Source organism: Bubalus bubalis, chromosome 1, assembly GCF_019923935.1.
Source record: "Bubalus bubalis isolate 160015118507 breed Murrah chromosome 1, NDDB_SH_1, whole genome shotgun sequence".
NCBI lineage: Eukaryota > Metazoa > Chordata > Mammalia > Artiodactyla > Bovidae > Bubalus > Bubalus bubalis.
The window spans coordinates 189,670,241-189,697,686 of NC_059157.1; the positions used below are offsets into that span (position 1 = coordinate 189,670,241).

Genomic DNA, 27,446 nt, shown 5'->3' on the forward strand with positions numbered 1-27,446 from the left:
CAGCAGAGCCCCAGCGGGGGTGCTGGTGTCCTAGGTAAGGCCCTGGTCAGCGTCGCCCGGGGCCCCCAGTGAATCACTCTGCTGCTGTGTGAGGCAGGGCTCAGGACGGGAGGGAGGGGTCGGCCTGGGGACCAGGGGGTGGAGGGCTGGCTCGTGCGGGGGCCACACCCTCTGACATGGGTGCTTAGTTGCTCAGTCTCTTTGTGACCCCATTGACTGTAGCCCACCAGTCTCCTCTGTCATGGGATTCTCCAGGCAAGAGTACTGGAGTGGGTAGCCATGCCCTCCTTTAGGGGATCTTTCCCAACCAGGGATCGAGCCCAGGTCTCCTGCGTTGCAGGCATTCTTTACCAGCTGAGCTACCAGGGAAGCTCCTGTGTCCCGCATCGGTTCTGGTGTCACCCAGCCTACAGCAAGCTGGCCCTGTTTGTGCCCGGCATTGGGTGTCTCAGATTCGGTGTCCTGGGTGGGCATCCACCAGGTGGGGCCCGTCAGGGAGGGGACGGTGCACAGGCAAGGCTCCCGGGATGGCTGAGGTCCCGAGCCGCCTGCAGCCAGGTTTGCACGACTCCAGATGTGCTGCTGCTTGAACGCTCCTTGCTCAATGATAACGCCGGTGATGCAGCCTGGCTGAGGTCACCGTGCTGAGAGGCTTTCAGGGTTCCCAGGGTCGGGAGCTCCAGGGGCAGGGGTGGTGGGGGTGGTGAGGGGTGGAGGGGGGTGGTGAGGGTCGGGAGCTCCAGGGGCAGGGGTGGTGGGGGGTGGTGAGGGGTTGGAGGGGGGTGGTGAGGGTCGGGAGCTCCAGGGGCAGGGGTGGTGGGGGGTGGTGAGGGGTGGAGGGGGGTGGTGAGGGTCGGGAGCTCCAGGGGCAGGGGTGGTGGGGGTGGTGAGGGGTTGGAGGGCTTTCACAGCGGCTGCCGCCCTGTCCTGTCTTGTCTCTCTAAAGAGGCTCAAGTGACAGGTTAAAGTGTCGGCTACAGGCGTACTCCTGATGTTGGATCATGTTTCTAAAGTCTTCCTTAAGGTTAAGAAATCTTTATTTTTAGATTCTGGGGAGAAAGTCTGTGATTATTTGTATCTCTGAATCCAAGTGTTTCCTCTGGTGCCACAGAGGCTTCCGGACCGTGGGCCTTCTGCTGGGCCTGAGCCTCGTCCCTCCTATTCCTCTGGTCCCTGGGACCCAGCTGGGCCCTTCCCTCCAGAGGGAGACTGAGCCTGGAGACAGGGGCCTCCTTCCAGCTGGCCTGGCCACCCCATGACCCCACTTACCCCTTGACCTCGCCCTCAGTTTAGGCCAACACCAGGTGTGCCACAACACGAGGCTCGGTGTACCCCGGGGGAGCAGCCCCCTTGCCCGCCAGCGCCCTTCTGCCTTGGGTCTGGTTTCTAGCTCAGCGGTAATTACTCCCACCTCAGCGTCTCCTGGGCTGGGAGCAGAGTAATTACATAATGATGTTTAATTAGAGTGCCAGGCCCAAGTCAGCCCTCCAGCTGCAGGGCTCCTACATGGAACGAGTGGGCCGGCCTCCTACAGCTGCCCGGGCCTGAGGACCTGGCCTGGATGACCCAGTACCCCCACCTCCCAGAGCTGATGCACCCTCATGCTCGTCGCATCATCAGCAGGGCTCACCTCCAGCTCCATCTCATTTGACCAACCCTTGCAGGCCTAATCTGTGGCCAGCCGAGCCACCCCACCAGGTGAAGAGACCCCTTCCGACAGGGACCTCTGGTGGGGCAGGCCCAGCTGACCTGTCAGCCTAGTCTGGGGCTGGAGGAGGAGGCAGGGGGGCAGCAGCAAGTGTGAGTGAGGGGGGCACCAGCTCTGTGCTTGCGGAACTCACACCCCAGAGCAGACAGCGGCAGAGGCCCCAGGCAGACCCCTCCTGGCTGTGCGTCTGCATGGATGGGGCCTTCCTGACTCTGTGTCTGCACAGATGGGGTTCTGGAGGCATTGGGCTGGGTGGCAGTATGCAAGGGTGGGTTTGTCCTGGACCTGGGATTACCGCAGAGCAGGCTGGGGACACTGTTCTGCTGAGGCCCAGGATGAGGGGTGCCTTGGTCATCTGCTAGTCCCTACTACAGACTGCTAGTAACAGAGAACTGTGGCTGATGATGTTTAAAATGGGAAGGGTTGCCCCTCGTATGATGAGGGTCTGGAAGCAGGCAGTCCAAGTCTTCAGGGTGTCATCAGCTGCCCAGGTGCCACTGTCCTCTACTCATCCTGGTGCTAATGAAGCTGCCAGTGCCCCAGCCATCACGTCACACTCCAGGCAGGAAAGGGGGAGAGGCAGAGGGCAAACAGCAAGAGGAATGGGGAAACCTGCTCTACTCCCATTTTAAGGTCTCCTCAGAGTCCCACCCAGGGATGTCCCTTCTCAGCTCACTGGCCAGGACTGGGTTATGTGCCCTCCCTAGACTCCAGGGGAGCTGGGCAGGCAGGGACAGTCTCTGCTATGGAGAGCAAGGCTCTTGCACCTCTCTGTGGGAGGTGAGTTGAGATTTGGACACCAGGCAGGTCTGGGACACTGCTCTGGGCCTGCAGAGACCTCAGCTATGGCTAGGCCATATCCTGGGGAGGAGCTGGGCATGGCCCTGTCCTTGCCCCAGCCCCACTCAGGTGGCCCAGCTGTCTTCCCGAAGGCCCCGTCCACTCGACCTGTGGCCCAGGGCTCCGCTCACGCACAGGCCCTCTGGAGCCTGGTCACTGTAACAGTGGCCCTGGGTTTCCTGCCTGGCCACAGGAGAGTCTGCCTGCTGGGCTGGTCTCCTGAGCCCCTGCCAGGCCACCTCCTTCGTGGAGCCTGCCTGTAGCCCCTTGGGCAGACCCACCCTCCTTCCCTCCCTGGCTGCCCTCCTCCTGTCCCCTGGGTGGACCCCAGGGCTCCTTTCCCAGAGTCAGGTCAGGCTGACCTGCTGTCCTCTTTGGGGCCCCCCTGCCCTGGGTCCCAGGCTCTTCCAGGAGAAGCTTATAGACTTGACCCAGTGGATTCCCATCCACCGTTAGCTCTTCCTGCCTGAGGCCACACGTCTGAGTGTCATCAAGCATCCCTGGGGTCCCATCCCAGGGTCTCATGTGTGTCCTGTTGCAGCCACTTCACTGAGTTCTGAAGTCACCAGGACACGTCCTCCCTCCGACTGTGTTGACCAGACACAGCCAGCTTCGCCTGCCTCATCCGAGGCTTAAAAGTTGCTTCTTAAATATTTAATGTTGTAAGGACATGTTAACATTCAGTTACATTGTAAGGGTCTGGACTGCAGTCAGGGTGGGTGGGCTTGCTCCTGTTCTGGTAGAGGACGTGTTTAAAAGCCGCACCTGTGTTGTAACTACAGGGGCTGACACTTGAGTTTAGAAGCAGACGCTGCAGGCACAAGGTAGGTGTTTGCTCTTGCCCTCGCTCCGCTCCGAATGGGAAGGAAGCCCCCTGTTCCTAACTCTCGAGTGCTTCTCCTGGAGATGCTGAGTTTTATTGAATTCCTTCTTGGCTCCTGCTCAGAGTCATGTGTTTTTGTTATTACTTTTCCTGCTGGGGGGTGGATGGTGCGATTAGTTTTCCACGTGCCACACGGCTTTGCATTCCTGGGGTCACAGCTTGTGTCTGCTCTGTTCACACGTGACCTGCACCCTTTCCTGGCTCCTTCCCGAAGCCGAGAGGTGGGGCACTGCTTTTGAACCACGAGACTTTCTTGTGGGTCCCCAGGAAGCTTTCCACAGTGTCCACAAGCTTCCTCTTGGTGGACTGGGGAGGGGGCGTTTCCTCTAGTCCCTGTCCCACCCTGACCCCGAGGCTGGACCTCGCCCTGCTCCCTACAGAGGGAGCGTCTGGGCCTCAGCCCCTTCTGCTTCAGGCGCCCCTGGAGTCCCAGGCAGGGCTTTGTCCTGGTCTGGCCCCTATCCTGAACTCCCCCTGGGGTGGATCCTGCACAGCCACCCTGGCCCGCCCCTTGGATGTCCTGTTGTCTGGCCAATGTCCTGGTCCCAACATCTCAGAAGGACTGCTCTGGGGTCCCACAAGGTCCCTAACCAGGGCCCTCCCCTCCTGCTTGGCCTCTGGAGCCTGCTGGTGTCCCTTGTCATCATGTGACAAAACCTGTTTTGCAAGGAACGTTTCCAAGTCCAGTGAACAGTGGGCACCAGTGCCCTGGCCACATCAGGACAGACATGACTAGTCAATCACCAACACTCCCAGCACGATGGAACCTCAAAACTTGCCTCTGTGGGTGGCCTAGAAGCAGCTCCTTGTGACTGGGGTGCAGGTAGGGCACCCGCCCCTTCTGTCCTTGTCTCTGTGGTGGAGACCCGCTATGGTCCATCCCGAGGCTGTGCACTGAGCCCCCTCCTCCCCTGGCTCAAGGTGGGCCTCTGTCCTCTGCTCCCTGGGGTTGGGACAGCCCCAGACTTGATCTGGACATGACAGCATGTAACACACAGCACTGTGGGGGCAGCTTCCAGAGTCGGGGCGACCCTGCATGCCACGCACTGAGCTGTGTGGTCACCCCAGCACTGCAGATGTTGGCCTGTCCCCCAGTTTAGTCCTGTGTGAGGGTGGCTGGCTCACAGTGGCCTTGCTGTGCCAGTCGGGGTCCAGCCTGACTGTGAGGCTGCTAACCTTGGGAGTGTTCGTCACAGCAGCAGAACCTAGCATCGTGTGACAGATACACCTCCTCCTGGTTCCCACGGGGGAGACCTAGGAGAAGACACAGGTCATCGCTGAGGCCAGGGCAGGGCACCACCAGCAGGGCGGCCAGGAATATTGGGAAATAAGAATTTTCTGCAAGAAAGAAACAGCAGATCAGACGTGCTTCCAGGAAACAGAGGCTCCCTTGGGGACTTGCATGCTGAAAGTCTGGCTGCTCCTGTCTGTCCCTGCTAGAGGCAGCACCTGGGGCCTGGGAAACGTACACCAGGCCCGTAGAAGAGACTCGGTAAGCTCTGAGTTCTCCAACACACACGGTGGAGCCAAAATTAACCTGAGTCGCACTCAGCTCACGTGTGTGTGCTAAGTCGTGTCCGACTCTTTGTGACTCCCTGGACCGTAGCCTACCAGGCTCCTCTGTCCATGGAATTCTCTAGGCAAGAAGAGTGGGTAACCATTTCCTTCTCAAGGGGCTCTTCTGGACCCAGAGATCGAACACGTGTCTCCTGCATTGCAGGCAGATTCTTTACCGCTGAGACACCTGGGAAGCCCTAGAGCCACACTCAGACAGCATGCAAAAAGAACAGATGTTCAGAGACCCTTGAGCCCCAGGGGGAGCCATGGGGCATGACGGAGGCCTGGAAAAGACGAGCACAGAGGACACTCCCCAGGGAAGCTTCCAGAAGGCAGCCAGAAATGCACTCGGAGGAGAACTTATCACTGTAAGTGTTTTCATTATACACAAGAGAGAATAAAAAATACATGAACTAAGCTTTCAATTCCAGACTGGAGAGAAGAAAAATAAGACAGCCCAAAGCCCAAGGAAGCAGCAGAAATATGTGAAAAAAGGGGAAAGTGGCTGGTTTGGCAAGTAGAAAAACCATAGAATTGGTACGCCTGAGACCTTGAACGTCCCTGGGGAGCTGCCTCTGGTGAGTCGGGTGTCTTCCCTGGGCGGCCGTCAGGGGAGGGGCACCCCCCACTCGCTCCCCCGGGACCTCTATGCTGCCAGGAGCTCCTTGCTGTGCTTTCCAGGCGCTGGTGGGGGCTTTGGTTCTTGGCTCATCCTGCCGTTTCCAACAAGGAGAAAGATTCGACCGCCACACGGGGACCTGGGCCCCCAGGACAGAGCAGGGGTCACTGGCAGCCCAGGGATTGGTTGTTTCCCATGGCCGAGTAATCACGCAGTGGTTTGGGAAGAGAGCCAGGGCTCTGATGGCCAGGCGTCTGGAGGCCTGAGGAGCCACGAGGGCCAGGAAAGACCACGGCACCTCGTCCAGGGCCAGCCGAACTGGGGGCCTGAGCCCACGGCTAGTGCCCAAAGGCACCACACCAGGGTGAGTCCCAGCCGCCCTGCCCATCCTGGCCGGGACAGCTGTCTACAGATGTCAGGTATCCAGGGGCCTTGGGAGTCCACGGCCACATGGCAGGCCCCCAACACAGGGCCCCCGTCCTGAAGGAAACCAGGCACTGTTCCCCCACCTGCACCCCAGAACCAAGCTCGGCTGGCTGAGCCCCCCGGAGGAAGCAGGGGTCTCTCTGGAGCCCTTGGGGGGAGCATCGGGGGTGGGCCCTTGGCTGGGGACCCTGGTCCCTGCTGTGGCTCCTCTCCCTCTGCCCCTTGGCGTCGACCCGGCTCTGGGGCCGCGAGCAGAGACACACAGCTGCTCGGAGCAAAGGGAAAGTTGTTTGTATGAAGCTGAACAAGACCGTCATATATTAAAGGCAGCTGTAAAACAGGACTTAGCCTTGTAATAATATTTTGGTTTTATTTGCACTATGCGCATCCTGAAAAATGTGAGTGTGACCTCAGCCCAGGGGTGGTCACACTCCGAGCCCTGGAGTGTTTCTGCTGCTGGTCAAGACTCCGGGGCACCCAGTTCCAGGCGCCGCTACAGGGCCCTCACGGACAGTGGCCTCAAAGGGGTGAAATGTGGCCAGGCATCCTCCATGGCTCACCTCTGGAACCGCGGCCCATGGGAGTTAACACAGGTGGCATCAGGTGTTCCCCATCCCCAGCTCTGGACTGAAGGTCATCGTGTGCCGTCTTCCTGGATTCCTTCTGGCCCCATGACATAAATGCCACCATTGTCCTGGGTCACACACGAGGACACCAAGGCTCAGGGAGGCTGGGCCCCCTTCCACTGAGGGGAGCCTGAGGCCTGGGTCCCCAGCTCACGAGAGCCTGCTGGCATGGCCCCCACGGCGCTGTGGCCTCGGGATAGACAGTCACACAGCCCTGTCCACACCAGGCTCTGGGAGGCTGTGCGGCCCCTGCACAACGGGAGGAGACAGGCAGCTGTGGGCAGGTGCACTGTGAGGCTTTGGCCAACTCGTGTCCTGGAAACGGACCCTCTGGCCTCCAATCTTCCGGCGGAGCAGCCAGAAACCATGGAGACCAGGCGAGCGGCCGTGTGAAGCTGCTGCTTTTGGGGCAATTTGTGAGGTGGGGACAGAAAGCTCATACCCCAGAGTCCTGGACACCTGAGTGAGGGGCAGCTTGGGCAGCCAGAGCCCAGCAGGCTGCCCCAACCCTGTCCCACCACAACCAACCCTCGACCCCCCGAGGCAGAGGCTGACCTTGACCTTCCCTGGAGCCGGCTGTCTTGCAGCCCCGAGCTTCCCAGCCCGGCCAGGCCCCAGCCTGTGTGTCCATGTAGACCCGGCTCCTGTCTGGCACAAGCCCCTCAACCCCTGGCCAGGCCCACCCCCGTCTCCTCCTTCCTCTCCCCAAGCCCACCCTGGGGCCTGGCCGTTCAGGGTGTCCTCACTCATGGCCCTAGGCCCCTTGCTTGCCGATGTCTCCTGGGACTTCATCCTGGCCTCACTCGTCACCCTCCCCAACCCCCAACTGCCCTTCCTGGTGCCTCTCCTGGGACCAAGGGGTTTCCCTGGATCCCAGCCCTGCCCATAGGCCCCAGAACTCAGACAGGCTCTGTGCCTCCCTCCCCTCCTCGTCTCCTGATTCCCACACCTGCCCAGGCCCCACGCCTGTCCTAGTACCCACACCTGCCCCCTCCCCAGACCTGCCCCTCCCCACACCTGTCCCATCCCCATACCATGCCCCATCCCCAGATCTGCCCCCTCCCCACACCTGCCCCCTCCCCTGCACCTACCCTCTCCCCACACCTGCCCCCTCCCCTGCACCTGCCCCCTCCCCACGCATATCCCAGCCCCAGGCCTGCCCCCTCCCCACACCTGCCCCCTCCCCACGCATATCCCAGCCCCACGCCTGCCCCCTCCCCATACCTGCCCCCTCCCCACACATATCCCAGCCCCACGCCTGCCCCCTCCCCAGATCTGCCCCCTCCCCACACCGGCCCCTCCCCTGAACCTGCCCCCTCCCAATGCATATCCCAGCCCCAGGCCTGCCCCCTCCCCACACCTGCCCCCTCCCCACGCATATCCCAGCCCCAGGCCTGCCCCCTCCCCACACATATCCAGCCCCACACCTGCCCCCTCCCCATACCTGCCCCCTCCCCATACCTGCCCCTTCCCCAGACCTGCCCCCTCCCCGCACCTGTCCCATCCCCACACCTGCCCCTCCCCATGCCTGCCCCCTCCCACACATATCCCAGCCCCACGCCTGCCCCTCCCCACACCTGCCCCCTCCCCACACCTGCCCCCACCCCTGCACCTGCCCCCTCCCCTGCACCTGCCCCCTCCCCACACCTGCCCCCTCCCCTGCACCTGCCCCCTCCCCACATCTGTCCCATCCCCACACCTGTCCCATCCCCACACCTGCCCCCTCCCCTGCACCTGCCCCCTCCCCACACCTGTCCCCTCCCCACACCTGTCCCATCCCCATACCTGCCCCCTCCCCACACCTGTCCCATCCCCACACCTGCCCCCTCCCCACACCTGCCCCCTCCCCTGCACCTGCCCCCTCCCCACACATATCCTAGCCCCATGCCTGCCCCTCCCCATACCTGTCCCATCCCCACACCTGTCCCCTCCCCATACCATGCCCCCTCCCCTGCACCTGCCCCATCCCCACACCTGCCCCCTCCCCACACCTGCCCCCTCCCCACACCTGTCCCATCCCCATACCTGCCCCATCCCCAGTGAGCATGTCAAGCTACCATTCAGGCTACAAAACCCACGTCAGGCACCATGGGACACTGTGGGGATGACGGAACCCCACGTGCAGTGGAGTGAACCACGCAGCACCTGCTGGCCGTGTACTATGAAGAGGTGTGAGGTGGCATGTGGTCATGAGCACTGGACTCTGCCCATGGTGATGCCTCCAGAGGACCCTGGGGCTGGGACGAGCTTTTCCCGCCCTTAGATGAGTCCTGGAGATTCTGAGACTGGAGGGAGTCTTGGCCAGCCAGTGACTGACCCAGGGGAAACCTGGGCCCTCCCTGAGGGTCCCCATCTGTTCAAGCACAGGGCCAGGTCTCTGCCTGTGTCCCCAGGGCTGTGGGCTATAGGTGGGACGGCTCAGGACATCTGGGGAGGGGAAGCGGGGAGACTGGGGGCGGCTGTCAAGCACAAGAGGCTGGGTGTTTAGTCAGTGATTCTGCATTCCTGCATGCTATAAACAGAATTCCCACTTGACTTTTGTTTAGGAGACTTTATTAATGATTTACATTTCTGCTCAATTGTTTATTAGGTGTTAAGTTGATATTCCTATAACTGTGCCCTGCTGCTGGGACTGGGGCCTCTGAGTGTGTGCACAAGTGCTTATCTATACTCATATGTGTGTGTCCAAACATGCGTACACAGTGCATTCACGTGTGTGCGGGCTCACACATGTGCCCCTTGCACATGTGTGTGTACGCATGTTTGTGTGTGCTTGCTCTTGAACTCCTGGGTCCTGGTGTCTGTTTGCTTGAGGGGTGATGACCTGCAGAGGGAGATTCTGCAGCCAGTTGATGCCGGGGGAGCCATGCTCTGAGGGAGGGTCCCCCTGGCTCTGCCATTTCCCGTTTAGAGCCGCTCCCAACCTGGAGGACTGAGCGGCCCCGCCATCTGCCTCGAGGGGCCCACGTGAGCCGCTGCCTTTGACTGGCAGGTCCAGACAGAGCCTGTTTAATCAGATGGTGTTTCCAGGAACAAATAACAAACACACTTTCTGGAAGCAGCAGGAACAGCCTGTCTCCCTGGAGAGGAAGGAAAACAAGAAGCTGCTGAGGGCCACAGCCGGGACAGCTGGAGCCACTGGGGCCTGAGCTCACCAGCCCAGGCCTTGTGGGAGGCTCCTCTGCATGTGCAAAGGCCCTGAGCATGGCAGCCTGCAGCCTGAGTCTGGGGGCCCAAACCCAGGCAGAGCAGGCGGGGTGAGTGGGTGGGGTGGAGTGCGGCCGGGGCCAGCTCTGGGCTGGAGAAAGGAAGTGCAGGGACCCAAGACTTCATGTGCTGCTTCTGTGACCTGGGGCCTTCTGGGTGGGGCTGGCGCATGTGCGTTGTTGGGGCTCTGTGGGCTCTGGTCCGGGGCAGAACTGCCCCTGCAGGGCTGGCCTCAGGCACCTGCTCCCCAGGCGAGCTCCTTGGAGGTGCCTCGCTTCCAACATCCCTCCAAGCCCAGCCGTGGTGTGGGGGAGGGGACCTTGCCCTCAGAGGTAGGTCTGTGGCCTCTCCCCACCCCGCCTCTGACCCCCTCACAGGGAGGAAGACAATGTCCTTAGGCAGCAGGGGCTCCTGACCCAAGTCCTGCAGGATTCATGTAGAACATTCTTTAGAAAGCCGCAGATTTCCTTCTAAACCTCAGTCCTGCTAAGAGTCAAGAGGAGGCTGTGCCCACGTAGCCCTCTCTGCTTCTTGGAATTTGACCTGTTCCCCTTGTGCACCCGAGCCACCCCACTCAGCTCCAAACCATCTGCTGAGGCCACAGCCCTGGGCAGGTTGAAGCAGCCAGGGGGTGGAGGGCTCCCGTGGGTGGGCTCAGGGGGCACCGTCTGCTCTACCCACCAGACAGAGATGGGAGGGGTGAGCAAGGGTCTGTAAACAGTGAAGTGCTCTGTGCACACTGTGCTCCCAGGGCTAGGTGGCTCAGTGGGGGGTGGGGGTTGGGGGGGGGGTCCCGGTGGGGGAGGGGCGGGGCAGGGGCTGCAGTGTCCGGTGGCCTTCTCATGGTGTGGTGCCTGGTGGCCAATACTCATGGTGAAGGAGGAGATTTGGGGCCCTGGAGTCTGTCCAAGGCCGTGGCTCCCAGCTGCGTGCAGGCCACCTTGGGCCTGAGGTATGGGTTCCCTGGGGCTGGGTGGAAACAGAAATCCAGATCTGGGACCTCTTCCGGGTGATTCTCAAGTGCGGTGGGTGTGAGACCCCTTGGCCAGCATGCAAGTCAGGGAGAGCATGCTCTAGTGGTGTTCCTGGGGAGGCCGGGCTGTGGGCCCTGGGGTTGCAGGGAGGCCAGGAGCCACTGGGCGGTTGGAGGCCAAGCCTTCCAGCCTCTAACCTGGATGGGTTGGGGGTGAGTTCTCCTCGCCGTCCCTGCGTGACCTGGAGGAGCTCAGGATCTCTCTGTGGTAGGGGCATCATCACAGGCCCGGCGCTGGGCGCCTCCGGGAGAAACACCTTTTATTTTCAGTCTGGGTTTTCAGCTTTGCAGGCAGCTGAGGACTTGATGATGCTGTCACCTGGATCTCGCCTCTGAGCTAGGAGCTGGGGTGTCAGCCCTGCGCGCTTGCCTCCTGCCTAGAATTGTTGGTTCCTGAGGACACACTGGTGTGGGGAGGAAGAGGGCCTTGGGGGTCAGGAGCCAGCCCTGGGCAAGCAGCCACGGGGGCAGTTTGGCCGCAAACAAAGTCCCTGCAGGCCACGGCCCCTGGCTCAGCAAGGGAGGCTGTGGGAGGTTCCCCAGGACTTGAAGGGGCCCCCAACCCCTGCCTGGCGCCTGGGGACGGGGACACAGGGAACTGCAGCCCTGAGTCTGCTGGCCTCTGCCAGCCTTAGGTGCCTCCCTCCTGGTGCCCTGCACCCACGGCCACCCTGAGGCCATCAGAGGAGGGGCCGCTGCAGAGGGCTGGGGGTGCCCAAGGCTCAGACGCCCTAGTTCCAGGTGGGCATCAGGCCTGGCCTCTCCTGGCTGCTGGAAAGTCCCTAACACCCGGGCGCTCTGGGTGCTGCCAGCTCTGGGTGCTGGTCGGGCCCTGCTCCCCTGCAGCCCCCGCAGATGGGAGAGGTGATCTGAAGCCAAGGCCATGAGCCGCAGAAACCTGGCTGGGCTGGCACCTGGCTCTCCTAGCCCCAGCCTCCCATGGGTGTGACCAGTGCCGTGAGAGGTGTCCCTGAGGCCAGTGGTGGCAACAGTGGGGACTCGGCCTCCCCCCACCTACCTTCCCCTGCACCCTCTTCACGGAGCTGCCCTGCACAGGCCAGCTGCCCGGTGATGGCGTGGGGACTCGCTGACCTGGCCCTGCTTCCCGAGGGTCCTGGATGTGGGGGCCAGCAGACCCCCAGCTGTCCCAGCTGGAAGGGGTCCCCCACCAAGTGCTGCTTGGCTTCTTTGGGGGAAGCTGTAGGGGCAGATGAGGGTTCCAGAGGGGGCAGCTCACCCCAAAAGAGTATTTGGGGATGTCCCCCCTCAGCCCGTTTCCCTGATCTGCAGGGGCTGGACCACATGGCCTTGGAGCCTCCCCAGGGCCCGCCGCCCATGGGCTGCCACGTTCCTGAGGACCTGCGGTCTCCATACTCACTGACACCGCAGCAAGGACCCTGGCGAGGTGACAGCCGCCTCCTCTCTTCCTGCTGGTTTCGGGGCTGGTGCAGGGGGCCGCTGCTAGAACCGGGAGAGTGACTCTCAAGCTATTTTGTACCCAGTCAGGTGCATCTCAGAGAAGGCGTTTGCTTTATCGCCCGAGGGAAAATGAGGGAGCAACTAGAATGAGGCTGGAGGAGCAGCTGAGGGTGTGGGGGCCACACGGCCCAGAGCTGGGGCCAAATAACCGCGGCCCAGGGTCTGGGCCCCCCACCCTGCCTGCAGAAACCCCAGATGGCTTAATGATGCAAGACAAACAACTCAGGCCACCCTTCTGTGCATGTCTGTATCCTCACCTCTTCTTACGAGGACACCATCCCTGTAGGCCTGAGTGCCCCCCTAGTGATACGATATCGTTTTAACCTTTAACCCTTTAAAGGCCCTATTTCCTAATACAGCCCTGTTCTGAGTCCCTAGGGTTGGAGGCTTCACCATCAGCTTTTGGGGGCACAGCTCAGCCCAATGATAGGGGCGTTAGCAACCTCAGGTTTGGGGTGCACTGGCTGCCCACCTGTCCATCTGGCAGCTGGCATGTCTGGGCTGCAGGAATGTTTAGGGTCACAGAGGCTGAGTGTCTGAGGTGAAGAGGGGCCGGGTGGGGGACATCTTGCCTGTGGGCCTGTCCTGAGCTGGGTTCACACCCCCACCCTTGTTGGTCTCCCCAGCCCTCCCATCTGTAAGAAGAGCCACGCCTGCTGTTGAGCAGCTCTGCGAGCCCTGCCCACCACACACACAAGGGCTGAGCCCACACACTCAGGACGGGGACACTCAGAACGGGTGTCACAGGCCCCCTCAGCATGGGGCAGGGCCCTGTGTCCTGTCACTTGGGTCTGTCTGCCCACTGCTGGCCCTGCCTTCCTGTAGCCACACTTCACGCTGTTTGGGGGGCTACAGTCTGATGACTCAGATTGTAAAGAATCCACCCGCAATGCAGGAGACAAGGGTTCGATTCCTGGGTTGAGAAAATCCTCTGGAGAAGGGAATGGCTACCCACTCCAGTATTCTTGCCTGGAGAATTCCATGGACAGAGGAGCCTGGTGGGCTACAGTCCACGGGGTTGCATAGAGTCGGACATGACTGAGTGATTAGCACTTTCACTTTCCTCCTCTGACTGTCTCTCTTCTGTGTTTCCAGGCTTGGTGTTCACTTTTCTCTGCTGGGAGAAGGGGCACCATCCAGCCCAGAGCCTAGAGAAGCGGAGAAACAGCCATCAAGTGGCCCACATATGAGGGAGGTTTCAAAGTCCTGTTCTGAAGGAAGCCACCATCAGGAGCCCAGGACCTGTCTGACTCACCCTCTGTGCTGTTATTCTGATGCAACTTCATCCAAGGTCAGTGTCAGGAGCTCTGGGTCAGTATCAGCTGTTGGGTGAAAAGTGGATTCTTTGGCCAAATTAGTTTGGGGGATGCAGAGGTAGGCAAGGTTGAAAACAGGCCCTGCAGCAGCCTTAGCAGTGCCTTTAATGGGCCAACGTGAACTCTGAACCTCAGAGGGGGTGGCGGCAGCAGGATTCTCAAATTAATTGGTGTTTTAATTTTGGGGGAAAATTTCACGAGGCCAGTGTCTTATGAACATATTTTGATAATGCTTCTTTAGAACAGCCAACAGCAGAAAATATAGGGCAGAGATCTTTAAAAAACTACACCTTAACTCTTCCTCACTTTCTTCTTATTGTTTAAAATCTGAGAAGGGACTTCTCAGTCCAGCCTCCCGCCTCGCCTGCCCGTCTCCTGCAGATGTGGTGGTGGGGGGACGGGGGTGGGCAAGGTCCCCTCCTGCCCAGGAAGAGACCAGCTGCCAGGCATTCAGGCACTTCCTCTCTCTAACTGGATTCTCGTTGGGTTTCTTAGGTCCTGAGGATACCCTGATGCTCCCTTGACTTCAGTGACCCCAAATGCTCTTTTCTTTAAAAACATCGCAAATACAGGATTTTTGGATTTGAACCAGTGTCCACAGGTGCTAGACATGGGTGTCAGGATGCCACAGCATCTGGCCCCTTTCTCCAGCGCGATCACGGCAGGGGATGGGAGTTCGTGTGGGTGTAGATGGCCTGCCACGGGGTTGCAAAGAGCTGGACACGACTTAGCAACTGAACAACAACAAAAAGACAGCCTGCCACCTTGCACGCCCAGCTGCCCGGCTGAGGCCAACTCCACTCCATCTCTTCAGCCCTACTTGTGTGCGGCTTTCTGATTCCCATCTTTGCATCCTGGGATTTCCCCTAAGGACTGGAGGAATTACCATGGGAGCCTTGCAGGCCGGTGAACCAGGAGGGTCTCTGGGACTCCGGCCAGTGCCAGCTTCAAGGCTTGGCCTCGCCAACACAGTTGATTAGAAGCCCCTCCACAGGCACCACTGTCCTTAACCAGCGGGGCGGGGGGCACCCAGCCAGTCTCCTTTTGGCACTGAAGTTGGAGACAATGAGAGGTCAAGGACAGGCAGAAAGAGCAGCCCTGTCGCTCCCGTCCATGTTGACCTCACTTTCCAGATGCTCCCACAGTGTGGGCAGCGGAGTGAGACCCAGGACAGTGGCCGGTGGACCCCTGGATGCATGGTGCCACCCTGTCTCCTGCCCGCAGCCTTCACGCCCGTCGGGGGCCTGGAGGCGGTGGGTCTGGGCTTGGTGCTGCGCTGGTGGGAAGGACCACGAGGAGTCTGAACAAAGGCAACGGAAGCATCCATCCAGTGAGTTCTGAGCTGTGTTTCTGCAAAGCTGTGCCTAAATGGCATTTTGATAAGTTAATTTCCCCTCGGCTTGTTCGAATTTTGGCAATACTTTCTCTTTTTCTCATCACAGTTACGTTTCCCGGCTCATGGTGCCCCTGAGTGGCAGGTGCACGCACAGTTGCATGCTGGCTGTCTGTCCTCGCCACGTGGGACACCCAGCGAGGTCATTGTAAGAGGGCTTTCCTAAAGGAGCGAGGACGTGCCAGGGGTGACCCTAGGGGCTGGGGTCCAGGTTGGGGTTGGCTGTGGCCCTGTGGGCTCCTCCTGGGTCAACCATGTCCCGGCTGCATTAAGGCTCAGGGTCAGAAGCGTCCTTCACGTGGGAAGTGACCACAGGCTCTCTGAGACCCCACCCCTGCCCTCCAGGTACCAATCAGCCTCAAACCCCACCTTTCTCCTGGGTCCACTGTGGCTCCCTGACCCTGTGGACTGTTGTTCTCCAGGTGGCAATCTGGCCTTTTCAAGTTGAGCTGCTCTGAACCCAGGCCCCACCCACCCTGTCTCTCCCACATGCACCCCCCACCCCACGCCCCATTCTCTCTGTCTGGTCCTGGGGGGCAGAGTCCAGACCCCCGGCTGTGCTGACCTCTCTTGGGCAGCAGGGGGTCCCTCCCAGAGGCCTCAGCTTGGGTTATCACAGGCACCCAAGCCCCCTCCTTGCTGGCTGCATTTCCTGTCTGCTCTGCCATGGCTATCAGCCTGCTTTGGCCCAGAAGAGAGTGTCTCACTTCCAAACAGAGATGTTCAGGGCCCTTGTGTGGTCAGCAGTGTCTTGCTCTCTCCTGCTCTGGCCCTAGAGTAACTCCCTGGGCGACCCTCACAGGCAGGGAGTGTGGTGGGGGTGGGGGGCTGTTGTGAGATCTGGGGCCTGCTGGGGACGCAGGGTGATCCAGCCCACCCAGGACACACACGGAAATCAGGAAGGTGGCCAGACACAGCTCCAATCTCAGGGGACCATGGCCCAGAGGCACCGGGGTTTTTAAAACTGCACTTAAATGAAACCGGAGCTCCGCCATGGGCCTGGATCTTCAGATGAGCGTGGCCTGGACTTTCCCTGTTTCTTTCTTTCTCCAGAAGTTCTTGGCGAGAGAGCTGATTGTGTGAAATTTTTTCCGGGCAAGGGTAATTTCCAACTATTCTATGATATTTGCAAACACTGCAAGAGCAAGCAGATCTGTGCTGTGATGTTTTCCAAGAAATAAAGTCTCTCCAAGTGGCCCTAACTGCTTCCTCCAATGGCGGAGAGAGAACGGGGCCCTCTGCCCACTCGCTCGGCACCAGTCCTGCGGGCAGTGGTGTGAGCAGGGTCTCAGCAGGCGTCTCAGGCCCTGGACTGGGAATGTGTGCATTCCTTCTCTGAGTTCTTTGTGGAAAAGCAGAACCCAAAGCTCAGGTACAGCCTCAGCACAGCCCACCTGTACACTCAGGCCAAGGTGGCTTGTGGCCTGGTCCCTGCCTCCTGTCCCCTCCAGCTGTCCCCAGGTGGGCTCTGTGGTGCGTGCTGCTCTTCTGGGCTGATGCCCCCGCCCCAGGACCGCCACCCCCCAACCCCCTGCCATCTGCCTCAGCAGGCACTGCTCCCCTGAGATGACCGGCTTCCAACAGTTCTCCAGATTTAAGATGGTATTTAGTCCCCACTGGTGTACATGTCCACAGTCAAGCTAATGCACTTGCCCAGGTGAACTGGAAGCTTGTCCTCTGTAAGGATGAGAATGCGGGAAGAACTCAGGTGCCTCCAGCAGGCACCACGTGCCTATGGTGGGGTCGTTCATAGGACAGGAAGGACCGCACTGGCCTTCACACGGCATGGACCAACCTTCAGTGCATTTTTCCAAGTGAAAGAAGCCGGAGCCCAGAGCCCATTTCCTGTCGGAGCCCATTTCTGTGACATCCTGGGGAAGGTAAGACTGCCGCCTTGGAGAACAGGTGTGACTGCCCTCTGCCGGTTGGCGCTGGGACAGTCTGACCCCACGGGAGCCGGAACCCGGAGCCATGGACATTCATGTGACCAGAGGCCCAGTGGCCGTAGCTTGGAGCTGGGACACAACCTCTGGGCATGCCGTCCACTGTTCTTGGCTTGTGCATAAGCAGCCAGCTCCATGGGTTCTACATCTAGAGTCGCCATCCCAGCCCCCTGCTCATCTTCCTAGAAGAGGCCATGTTTCTGAGTTGGCCTCTTACAGAGGGGAAGCTGGCACCAGCTCTGGGGCTTGGGGGACCTGTGATGTCCAGTCCAATAGCTCTGCCAGGTACAGGCACGGTGATACGGTGGCAGGAAGCCCAGAGCGAGTGGGTTGGGGTGGGGGGCACTCAGGATCCAGACCTGCCTCTAAGGTCATCCTGTCCAAGTGGCTCGGCTAGAGGGGATAAGACTTGTGGGGACGCAGCTGGCTCATGGCTCAGTAGGGCCCAGAAACCTTGGCTCCTGAGATCCTCCGCTGCCCCACAGTGTCTGTAGAAGGAAGAGCCCCAGATCCAGCCAAGGGCATGAGGGGAGGCTCCTAAAGGTGGGGGCCCAGGGTGGCTTCCTGCAGGCATCTCAGAGACCAGCAGCAGCCCGTGCAGGGGCAGGTGGTCCTGGCAGGTGCTGAGCTGGGCGGTCAGGACCTCGGGCCGCTGCTCTGCACTCAGGCCTCGATCTCTAGCCCTGAGCCTGACAGTCTGATTGGCATGTCCCGGTGGGGTCTCAGCGAGCCGAGCAGGGGAGCTGGCATGCTCGGGTATGTGGGAGATGACCCTCCCACCTCCGCAGGAATGAATGCAGGAGTCATGTCCATCTGTCCTGATGTCTGTGTGCCAGGGAGGGCTGTGGACAGACGCACAGACCCCTGCCTGTCTTAGCACCTCCTTGAAGAGGAGGGCAGGGATCACAGAACCAAAATCCTCTAGGTCTCCCCAGCTGCATACCTTCTGGGGTGATGGGTGCACAGGGGAGCCAGGTGGCCCTAATATTTCAGAGTCAGAGGATGCGTTACATGTGGGAGTCTATAGCAAGCAGCTGCTGGAGAGATTCAAGGAGACTGAAGCCTGCCTCTGCCCGGTGGTGGGGCTTGGCCGGGCTTCCTCCTCCCGCCTCTATGCCTCCTCGTACCCTGACACCAGGCCCTGGGACCCAGGTCAGACTCTGCAGACACAGGCACATTAGCCGAGGGCCAGGCGCACCCGGCACACCGCCTCCCCCACCCCAAGGTTGACTCCTGCGGTCTGCTCAGCTTACCACACTGTAAACACAACATCCTTCCAGTTAGAAATCAATGGCAGATGTGAGCAGATTAGGCCTCCGAGGGACAGGCAGGGGGGAGGGCTGGTGGCCAGCCAAGGCCAGAAGAAGCTGCAGCTGCTGCAGCAAGATGCCAGGGCACCCACTGCATGAGGGCGTCTGGGTCAGGACAGCCCAGACTGCTCCTTGAGAGCTGCAGAGGAGACCAGCTCCTGTCGGCCCTGGGCGCATACTCCCCAAAGGTGGGCACAGGCCTGTCCCTTGGCTCTGGCACAGCGGACATGCATTGGCATTCGTGCTCCTTTTAGCCATAGTTGTCATCTTTGAAAACAATCCTCTCTTTCAGAATTTAAAAAAATTGAGGTATAATTCACATACCTTGCAATTCATCCTTTAAAAGTGTCGTTCAGCATCATTTAGCACGTGCACACTGTTGTATGAAGGACACTGTCCCCTCTCTAGTTCCAGAACTTTTCCATGACCACAAACACAAACCCAGACTTCCCTGGTAGCTCAGCAATAAAGGATTCTTCTGCAATGCAGGAGCCACAGGAGACCTGGGTTCAATCCCTGGGTCAGGAAGGATTCCCTGAAGAAGGAAATGGCAACCCACTCCAGTATTCTTGCCTGAAGAATCCCATGGACAGAGGAGCCCGGTGGGCTACAGTCCATGGGGTTGCAAAGAGTCAGACATGACTGAAGTGACTGAGCACGCATGCACGCAAACACAAACCATGCTCACCAGCCATTCCATCCATTCTCCCCCACACCCAGCCTCGCCACCACGGCTCTGCTATTTGTGTCTATGGGTTTCCCTATCTGGATGTTTCCTATGAATGGACTCAGACAGTGTAGGATTTTCTGAGCCTGACTTCCTTTCCTGAACATAGACTTTCAAGGCTCCCGCAAACTGTAGCACGTCAGGGGTGTTCCTTTTCACGGGTAAGTAATATTTCATGGACGGACCACACTGTGTTCACCCCTTTATCGCTGACGGACATTGGGGTTGTTTTCACCTTCTGACTATTATGAATGATAGTGAAATGAACATTCTTGTACAAGGTTTTATGTGTTTCTCCACCTAGAAGTGGAATTTCTGGGTAGTACGGAAACTGTGTTTCTAACGACTTAAGACTGTAAATGGAGAAATACATTTGTTCCATCTTTTATCTTTACCTTTCCCAATGTTTTTTAATTTTTTTCTTTCTTTTTGGCTGTGCCAGGCTGCATGCCAGCTGACCAGGGATGGAACTCGTGCCTTCTGCATTGGGAGTGAAGAGTCTTAACCACTGGACCACCAGGCAAGCCCCCAGTGTTCTTTCCTTTTTAATGTCAATTCCAGTGACCATCTAGTGCCCTTCCATTTTAACCCAAAGACCTCTCTTTAGTGTTTCTTGTAGGGTAGGCTTGCTAGTGATGGGTTCTGTCAGATTTTATTTACTTTTATTCATTTTGTTAAAATTAAAAACTGTGTGTATCATCAGTTCAGTTCAGTTCAGTCGATCAGTCGTGTCCGACTCTTTGTGACCCCATGAATCGCAGCATGTCAGGCCTCCCTGTCCATCACCATCTCCCGGAGTTCACTCAAACTCACATCCATTGAGTCGGTGATGCCATCCAGCCATCTCATCCTCTGTCGTCCGCTTCTCCTCCTGCTCTCAATCCCTCCCAGCATCAGAGTCTTTTCCAATGAGTCAACTCTTCGCATGGAGGTGGCCAAAGTACTAGAGTTTCAGCTTTAGCATCATTCCTTCCAAAGAAATCCCAGGGCTGATCTCCTTCAGAATGGACTGGTTGGATCTCCTTGCAGTCCAAGGGACTCTCAGGAGTCTTCTCCAACACCACAGCTCAAAAGCATCAATATTTATAAATGTATGTATTCTTTCTTTTTATCACTGAATCTTGTTATTCTGTTTATGTGTCTTTTGTGTTCTCACTGTTGTCCACCACTCGGCTTGCAGGGTCTTAGTTCGCTGACCAAGGACTGAACGCAGGGCCTGGCAGCAACAGTGCCAAGTCCTAACCACCGGACCACCAAGGAAGCCCCCATTTACGTGTCCTAGCTTCCCTTTCACTTTGCGGGATGGTTTCACTGTACATAAAATTCTTGGTTGACTGTCTGTCTTCCAGAACTGTGAATGTGATCTCCATGGTTTCTGATGAGAAATTAACTCTCAGCCTTTCTCACACTCCCTACTTCTCTACTGCCCCCTTTAAGATCGCTCCTTGACTTGAATGTTTCTACAGTCAAGTATGATGTATCCAGAGATGGGGATCCCTTTGAGTTTATCCTAGAGTTCATTGAGCTTCTACAGTGTGTAAATTGATGTTTTTCATCAAATCGGAGAAGCTGTAGGTCATTAGTTTTTCAAATATTCCCTCTGGTCCTTCCTTCTGTCTTTTTCTTGACCCTTTGATGTGGATTTTGGGTGCTAGTGGTGCCCCTCAGGTCTCTGAGGCTCTGCTCCTTTTGCTTTCTTTTCTTCCTCTGTTGTTCTGCTCCTCACCTATCTTCAAGCTTGCTGATTCTTTCTTCTGCTGCTCAAATCTGCCAGTGAGACCCCCAGTGAATTTTCTATTTCAGTTATTGTACTTTTCGACTCCGGAAATCCTATCTGGCTCTCTTCAGGTCTCTTTGTTGATAGTCCTTATCTGATGACCCGTTGTCCTCATACTTTTAGTTCCCCGCCCCCCAGGTGTTTATTTGTTTATTTGGCTGCACCAGGTCCCAGTTGACGCACATGGGATCTTCAGTCTCCATTGCAGCAGGTGGGGTCTTCAGCTGTGGCGTGTGGGGTCTTCAGCTGTGACAGGTGGGGTCTTCAGCTGTGGCGTGTGGGGTCTTCAGCTGTGGCGTGTGGCATCTTCAGCTGTGTAGGGTCTTCAGTTGTGGCATGTGGTATCCAGTTCCCTGACCAGGGATTGAACCCAGTTCCCCTTGCATTGGGAGCTCAGAGTCTTAGCCGCTGAATCACCAGGGAAGTCCCTCTTCTAGTGTTTTTACTTGGTTTCCTTCAGTTCTTTGAATATATTTAAAACAGCTAACTTGAAATCTTTGATAAATTTAGTGTCTGGACAGCGCCAGGGACAGTGTCCATTGGTTGCTTTGTTCCCTGTGTATAGGACATGCTTTCTTGTTTCTTTACATGTCTCTGTGTTTTGTTTTTGTTTTTTTTTAAACTGGACGTTTAAAATAATGCAATGGGGCAACCCTGGAAGTCCGTTTCTCTTCCCTCCCCAAGGTTTGTTGTTGTCAGATTTGTATTTTGGTGGTTGTTGTTTCTGATTTTCTGAGTTAATCTATAAAGTCTGTGTTCTTTGTCGTGTGTAGCTACTGAAATGTCTCCTCAGCTACCTTAGAGGTCAGCTGATGGATGGACAGAGAGCTCCTTAAACTGCTGACCAATATCAGCAATGTCTCAGTCATTGCTGGGGGGCTCTGTGTGTGTGTGTTGGGGCACGTTCAACACTCAGCCAGCACTTGCCAACTTTGCCTTAGCCTTCACTTCCTACCTGAAGGTTGGCCAGAAGTGAGAATGCAGGGCTTCATCAAGCAATGCACAGTGCTGGGCATGTTCATGGCCTTCCAGGCTCCCAGGAATACATGGGAGCTTTCCAAGTCTCCCTGTGGACATCTGACTCCCCAGTGTCTCCTATTAAGCTTGTTTGTTTGTCTTTTTCTTGCCCCAGCTATTTATGGGCTGGCTTAGGCAGCTACAATGTTAAATGACTGCCTCTGGTTTGTTTTCTTTTTTTTTTTTTTCTTTTTTGGCAGTGCCGCACGTCTTGTGGGATCTCAATTCCCCAACCAGGGATTGAACCCAGGTCATAGCAGTAAAAGCCCAGAATCCTAACCACTTGCTTTTGATTAAGAAACAAATGCCCTTGGGGAAATGGCTGTTCCCATTGGGTGAGCTCCAGCTCAAGTCAGATGAAGACGGCCTTGCAAGTGTGGTCTTTGGGGACCACCAGACAGGTCAGACCGTGATGATCTTCTGGGAATTGATGACTGGGGGCAGCACCTCCTTTCTGCCCCCTCCACCAGCTGCCAGCCTATTGGTTTTCAAGGCTACTGTGGAGGTGGGGGAGGCAGACGGGAGGAGGGCAAGTTAAAATGCCACAGAGCTCGCTGTTCTTACTGAGATTCAGCTGTTTTTCTTGAATAAACATTCCTCATTGCAAGTCTTTGGTTGATTTCCAGAGGTCTGAAACAGTTGATTCCGATCATTTTTGCCAAAGTTCTCATTGCTTTTATGGATAAGAGGCTTTTTGGATGTCCCCATTCTGCCATTTTACTGATGTCATTACTCAGAATGTTAAAAACAGCCTTACAGAGGTAAAGCTGGCATATTAAACTATACAGATGTAAAGCCCAACTTGACGAGTGTTGAACATACATGTGTACCCATGAAGCCATCACCACAGTGGAGCTGATGAACCGTCCAGCCCCCCAGACTCCTCATGCGCCTCTGGGTCCCCCCTTCCTACCCTCTGCACTGCTCTTCGTCTCCAGGAAACCACTGATCTGCTTTCTGTCACTGTAGATTAGTTTGCATTTTCTACAGCCTTATGTAAGTGGAATCATTCTGTCACTCGGCATCAATATTTTGAGATTCATCCATGTTGCTGTGTGAACCAGTTTCATTCCTACTTAAAGCTGAACAGAACCCCATTGTTCTGTATAGGACCTGTAGTAGCCGGAGTAATTTTGAAAGAGAAAAATGAAGTTTGAGGACTTATGCTGAACCTGATTATGCTTAAACTTATGCTGAAATGGTAGTCTGTATGTCTCATCCCCTGTTGATGGACATGTGTGGCTTGCATCTTGTTTTGGGCTATTACAAATAAAACTGCTGTGGACATTTACGTACAGGTCTTTGTATGGACATGTTTTCATTTCTCTTGGGGAGTGAAATGGCTAGATCATACGCGAGGAATGTGTTTAACTTTTTAAGAGACTGTTCAGTTTTTTTCAAAAGCAGTCATATTCTACATTCCCACCAGCAGAATGTGAATTGGCCCACATCCTCGTCCATGCTTGATTTGGTCAATCTTTTTATTTGTAGCCGTTCTAATAGGTTGACCGTGGCATCTTGCTGCAGTTTTATTTTCCCTGATGGCTAATGACATTGAGCATTTCTGGTGTTAATACGTTGTGTTGTTCAGTCTCGACGTATGTCTGACTCTTTGCAGCACACCAGGCTCCGCTGTCCTTCACTGTTTCCCAGAGTTTGCTCAAATTCATGTCCATTGAGTCGGTGATGTTATCTAACCTTCTCATCCTCTGCCGGCCCCTTCTCTTTTTCCCTTCAACCTTCCCCAGAATCAGGGAAATTATACAAACTATATCAGTGTTAATTTGCAAACTGTGTATCTTCTGTGGTGAATCATCTGTTCAAATCTAAAAAAGGGTTATTAGTTTTCTTATTATTGAGTGTTGAGAGTTCTTCACATATTCAGAATTAAAGTAGAAATATAGTTTGCAAATATTTTGTCTCATTTTATGGCTGATCTTTTTATTCTCTTAATAATGCCTTTTGAAGAGCAAAAATTTAAAATTTTGATGAAATCTAGTTTATCAATTTGTTCTTTTGTAGATCATCCTATTGGTATTGAACCTAAGAAAATTTTGCCTAAACCAAAGTCACAAGGATTTTCTCTTGTGTGTTCTTCTACAAGTTTTATAGTTTTAGGTTTTGCATTTAGACCTATGATTCATTCTCATTTAATATCTGTATATGGTGCAGGGTATAGATAAACATTCATTTTCCCCCCATATGGCTAGTCAATTGTCCAGACACTCTTTGTTAAAAAAGAGACTCCTTTCGACTGAACTGCCTTGGAATTTTTGTCAAAAATCATTTGCATGAGGAATTAATCTGGATTTTATATAAACACTCTATCTTGGCTACTATCTTCATTAAGTTTTAAATCAGGTTCAGCATAAGTCCTCAAACTTCATTTTTCTCTTTCAAAATTACTCCGGCTACTACAGGTCCTTTGCATTTCCTTATGGATTTTAGAGGACATCTGTCAGATTCTACTGAAGAAAGAGAGCCTCCTGGGACATTGGTTGGGTGTTTGTTGACTCTATAGATCAACTGGTTGATATTGCAAGAACATCACCGCTTCCAACCACGATGCAGAGTAACCTCGCATTTCTTTAAGTCCTCTGCAATTTTCCTCAGCAACGTCTTATTGTTTTCTGTGTACACGTCTTACACATCTTCTGTCAGTTTTATCCTTAAATATTTTAAACTCATGTGACTATAAATGGGGTCTTCTTTTTCATTTCACTTTCTGGTTGTTTATGGCTCACCGCAGAAACTCACACTGACCTTGATCTCACGACCTGGTAGGCCCCCTCCGCTCCTGTCACTTTTTTTGTGGATTCCATTACATTTTCTGCATAGATGAGCCAGTCATCTGCAGACAAAGACAGCTTCATTTCTTCCTCTCCAGCCGTGACCTCAGCCTTCCGTTCCTTTTTTTCCCACCCCAGCGGGACAGACTGTGAGAGCAGACCTCCTCTCCTGTCCTGATCTGAGGCGCAAAGCATGCAGTCTCACCCGTAAGTATGACGTCAGCTGTAGATTTTTCTAAATGCTCTTTATCAATGGAGGAAGTTCCCGGCTATTTCTAGTTTGCTGAGAGTTTTTATCAGAATGTATGTTGAACTTTGTCGAGTGTTTTTTTCTGTGTCTATGAGATAATCATATTATTTTTCTTTTGGTTTTAGTATGCTGATTTACACGGATTAAATTTTGAATGCTAAGTCAACCCTGAATTCTTGGGCTAAACTGTGTATTACATTTGTTGTATGTTGTTGGATTCAATTGAGTAAACTTATTTGGGATTTTTCATCTATGTTCATGAAGGATACTTTCTGCATCTTTTCTTGGTGACTTCTTGTCTGATTTTTTCTCTCAGGATAATGCTGGTCTCATAGAATTTGTAGCTGTTGTTCAGTTGCTCAGTCGTGTCTGACCCTGTGCACCCCTATGGACTGCAGCACACCAGGCTGTCCTGTTCTTCACAGTCTTCCCCAGTTTGCTCAGATTCATGTCCACTGAGTCAGTGATGCCATCTAAACATCTTGTCCTCTGCCACCCTCTTCTCCTTTTGTTTTCAGTCTTTCTCAGCATCAGGGTCTTTTCCAATGAGTTGGCTCTTTGCATCAGGTGGCCAAAGTACTGAAGCTTCAGCTTCAGCATCAGTCCTTTCAATGAATATTCAGGGTTGATTTCCTTTAGGATTGACTGGTTTGATCTTGCTATCCAAGGGACTCTCAGGAGTCTTCTCCAGCACCACAGATCGAAGGCGTCAATCCTTTGGCACTTAACCTTCTTTGTGGTCCAACTTTCACATCCAAACATGATTACTGGAAAAACCACAGCTTTGACTATACGGCCTTTATCAGCAGTGATGTCTCTGCTTTTTAATATGCTCTCTAGATTTGTCATAGCTTTTCTTCCAAGGAGCAAGCATCTTTTAATTTCATGGCTGCAGTCACCATCTAAAGTGATTTTGAAACCCAAGAAAAGAAAATCTGTCTCTGCTTCCACTTTTTCCCCTTCTATTTTCCGTGAAGCAATGGGACCAGATGCCATCATCTTAGTTTTTTGAATGCTGAGTTTCAACATAGTCTCATAGAATGACTTGGGAATTACTCTTTTCAATTTTATGAAAGATTTTATGTAGAATTACTACGAGTTCTGCCTTAACTATTGGGTGGAATCCTCCAGGCTGCCATTTAGGCCTGGACTTATTTGTGTGGAAAGGTTTCCAACCACAAATTCAGTTTCTAACCTGTGCTCTTCTGCGGATGCAGGGATTCTGGGTCTCCCTGGGGTCTGTGTGCAGCTCTATCCTCACGGGTACATGACGAGAGCTGTCGCTGCCTTGGTCTCCCTGGATTCTCAGTATCCTCAACCTGGGAGGTCCACCAGGCTCTGCTGGGTGCCCCTGTGCTGAGGCGTGGAAACTCTGTATGACAGCGGCCCAGGGCTCCTCTGTCACCACCTCCCTGGCTTCGTGGCTCTTTGTGGCCCGATGTCTGGGGCCTTGGAAACCCTGGTGTCGCGTGTTCCGTCTGTGGTGGTGGTTTCAGGTAGGAAAGTAACCCAGTCCCGGTCACTCCATTTGGCGGGAAGTATTGTCCTTTTATTAGACAATAAGATGTTTATTAGGCAGTAAGAACTAAAGAGCCTCTTGATGAAAGTGAAAGAGGAGGGTGAAAAAGTTGGCTTAAAACTCAACATTCAGAAAACTAAGATCATGGCATCCGGTCCCATCACCTCATGGCAAATAGACAGGGAAACAATGGAAATAGGGAGAGACTTTATCTTTCTGGGCTCCAAAATCACTGCAGATGGTGACTGCAGCCATGAAATTAAAAGACCCTTGCTCCTTGTAAAAAAAGCTATGACCAGCCTAGACAGCATGTTAAAAAACAGAGACATTACTTTGCTAACAAAGGTCCATCTAGTCAAAGCTATAGTTTTTCCAGTAGGCATGTATGGATGTGAGAGTTGGACCATAAAGAAAGCTGAGTGCCGAAGAATTGATGCTTTTGTCCTGTGGTGTTGGAGAAGACTCTTTAGAGTCCCTGGGACCGCAAGAATATCCAAACAGTCCATCGTAAAGGAAATCAGTCCTGAATATTCATTGAAAGGACTGATGCTGAAACTGAAACTCTAATACTTTGTCCACCTAATGCAAAGAACTGACTCAATGGAAAAGACCCTGATGCTGGGAAAGATTAAAGGCAGGAGAAGGGCACGACAGAGGATGAGATGGTTGGATGGCATCACTGAATCTATGGACATGAGTTTGAGTAAGCTCTGGGACTTGGTGATGGACAGGGAGACCTGGTGTACTGAAGTCCATGGGGTTGCAAAGAGTTGGACACAATTGAGTGACTCAACTGAACTAAAAAAGTTTATTGTAGGAAATCTAGAAAATGCAGAAATAGGAAGAAACAAGTCGGAATCACAGACAATCTCACTGGCAGCTGACATGTTTGATGTTCTTAATGGCATAATGTTTCCTGTGTCCACCCCAGGAGAGGGATGCCCCATCTCCAGCCTCCTGGCACCACCAGGCCAGCGCTGGACTCAGAGAAACCAGGTGGGCCCGGGATTGGCGGGCTGAGGTACAG

The 27,446-nt window shown here is 55.0% G+C and overlaps 1 long non-coding RNA gene across 2 annotated transcripts; it reads left to right on the top strand.

Annotated features, from left to right (window-relative positions):
* Positions 1-9,691: 9,691 nt before the first annotated feature.
* Positions 9,692-19,816, top strand: LOC112586921. 2 transcript variants are annotated; one of them, XR_003111412.3, is made up of 5 exons: positions 9,692-9,916; positions 12,190-12,304; positions 13,474-13,669; positions 14,190-16,967; positions 19,510-19,816. It is a non-coding gene; the product is annotated as an uncharacterized LOC112586921 (long non-coding RNA). The 2 variants fall into 2 exon arrangements; XR_003111413.3 differs by lacking the exon at positions 12,190-12,304.
* The last annotated feature ends 7,630 nt before the right edge of the window (positions 19,817-27,446 follow it).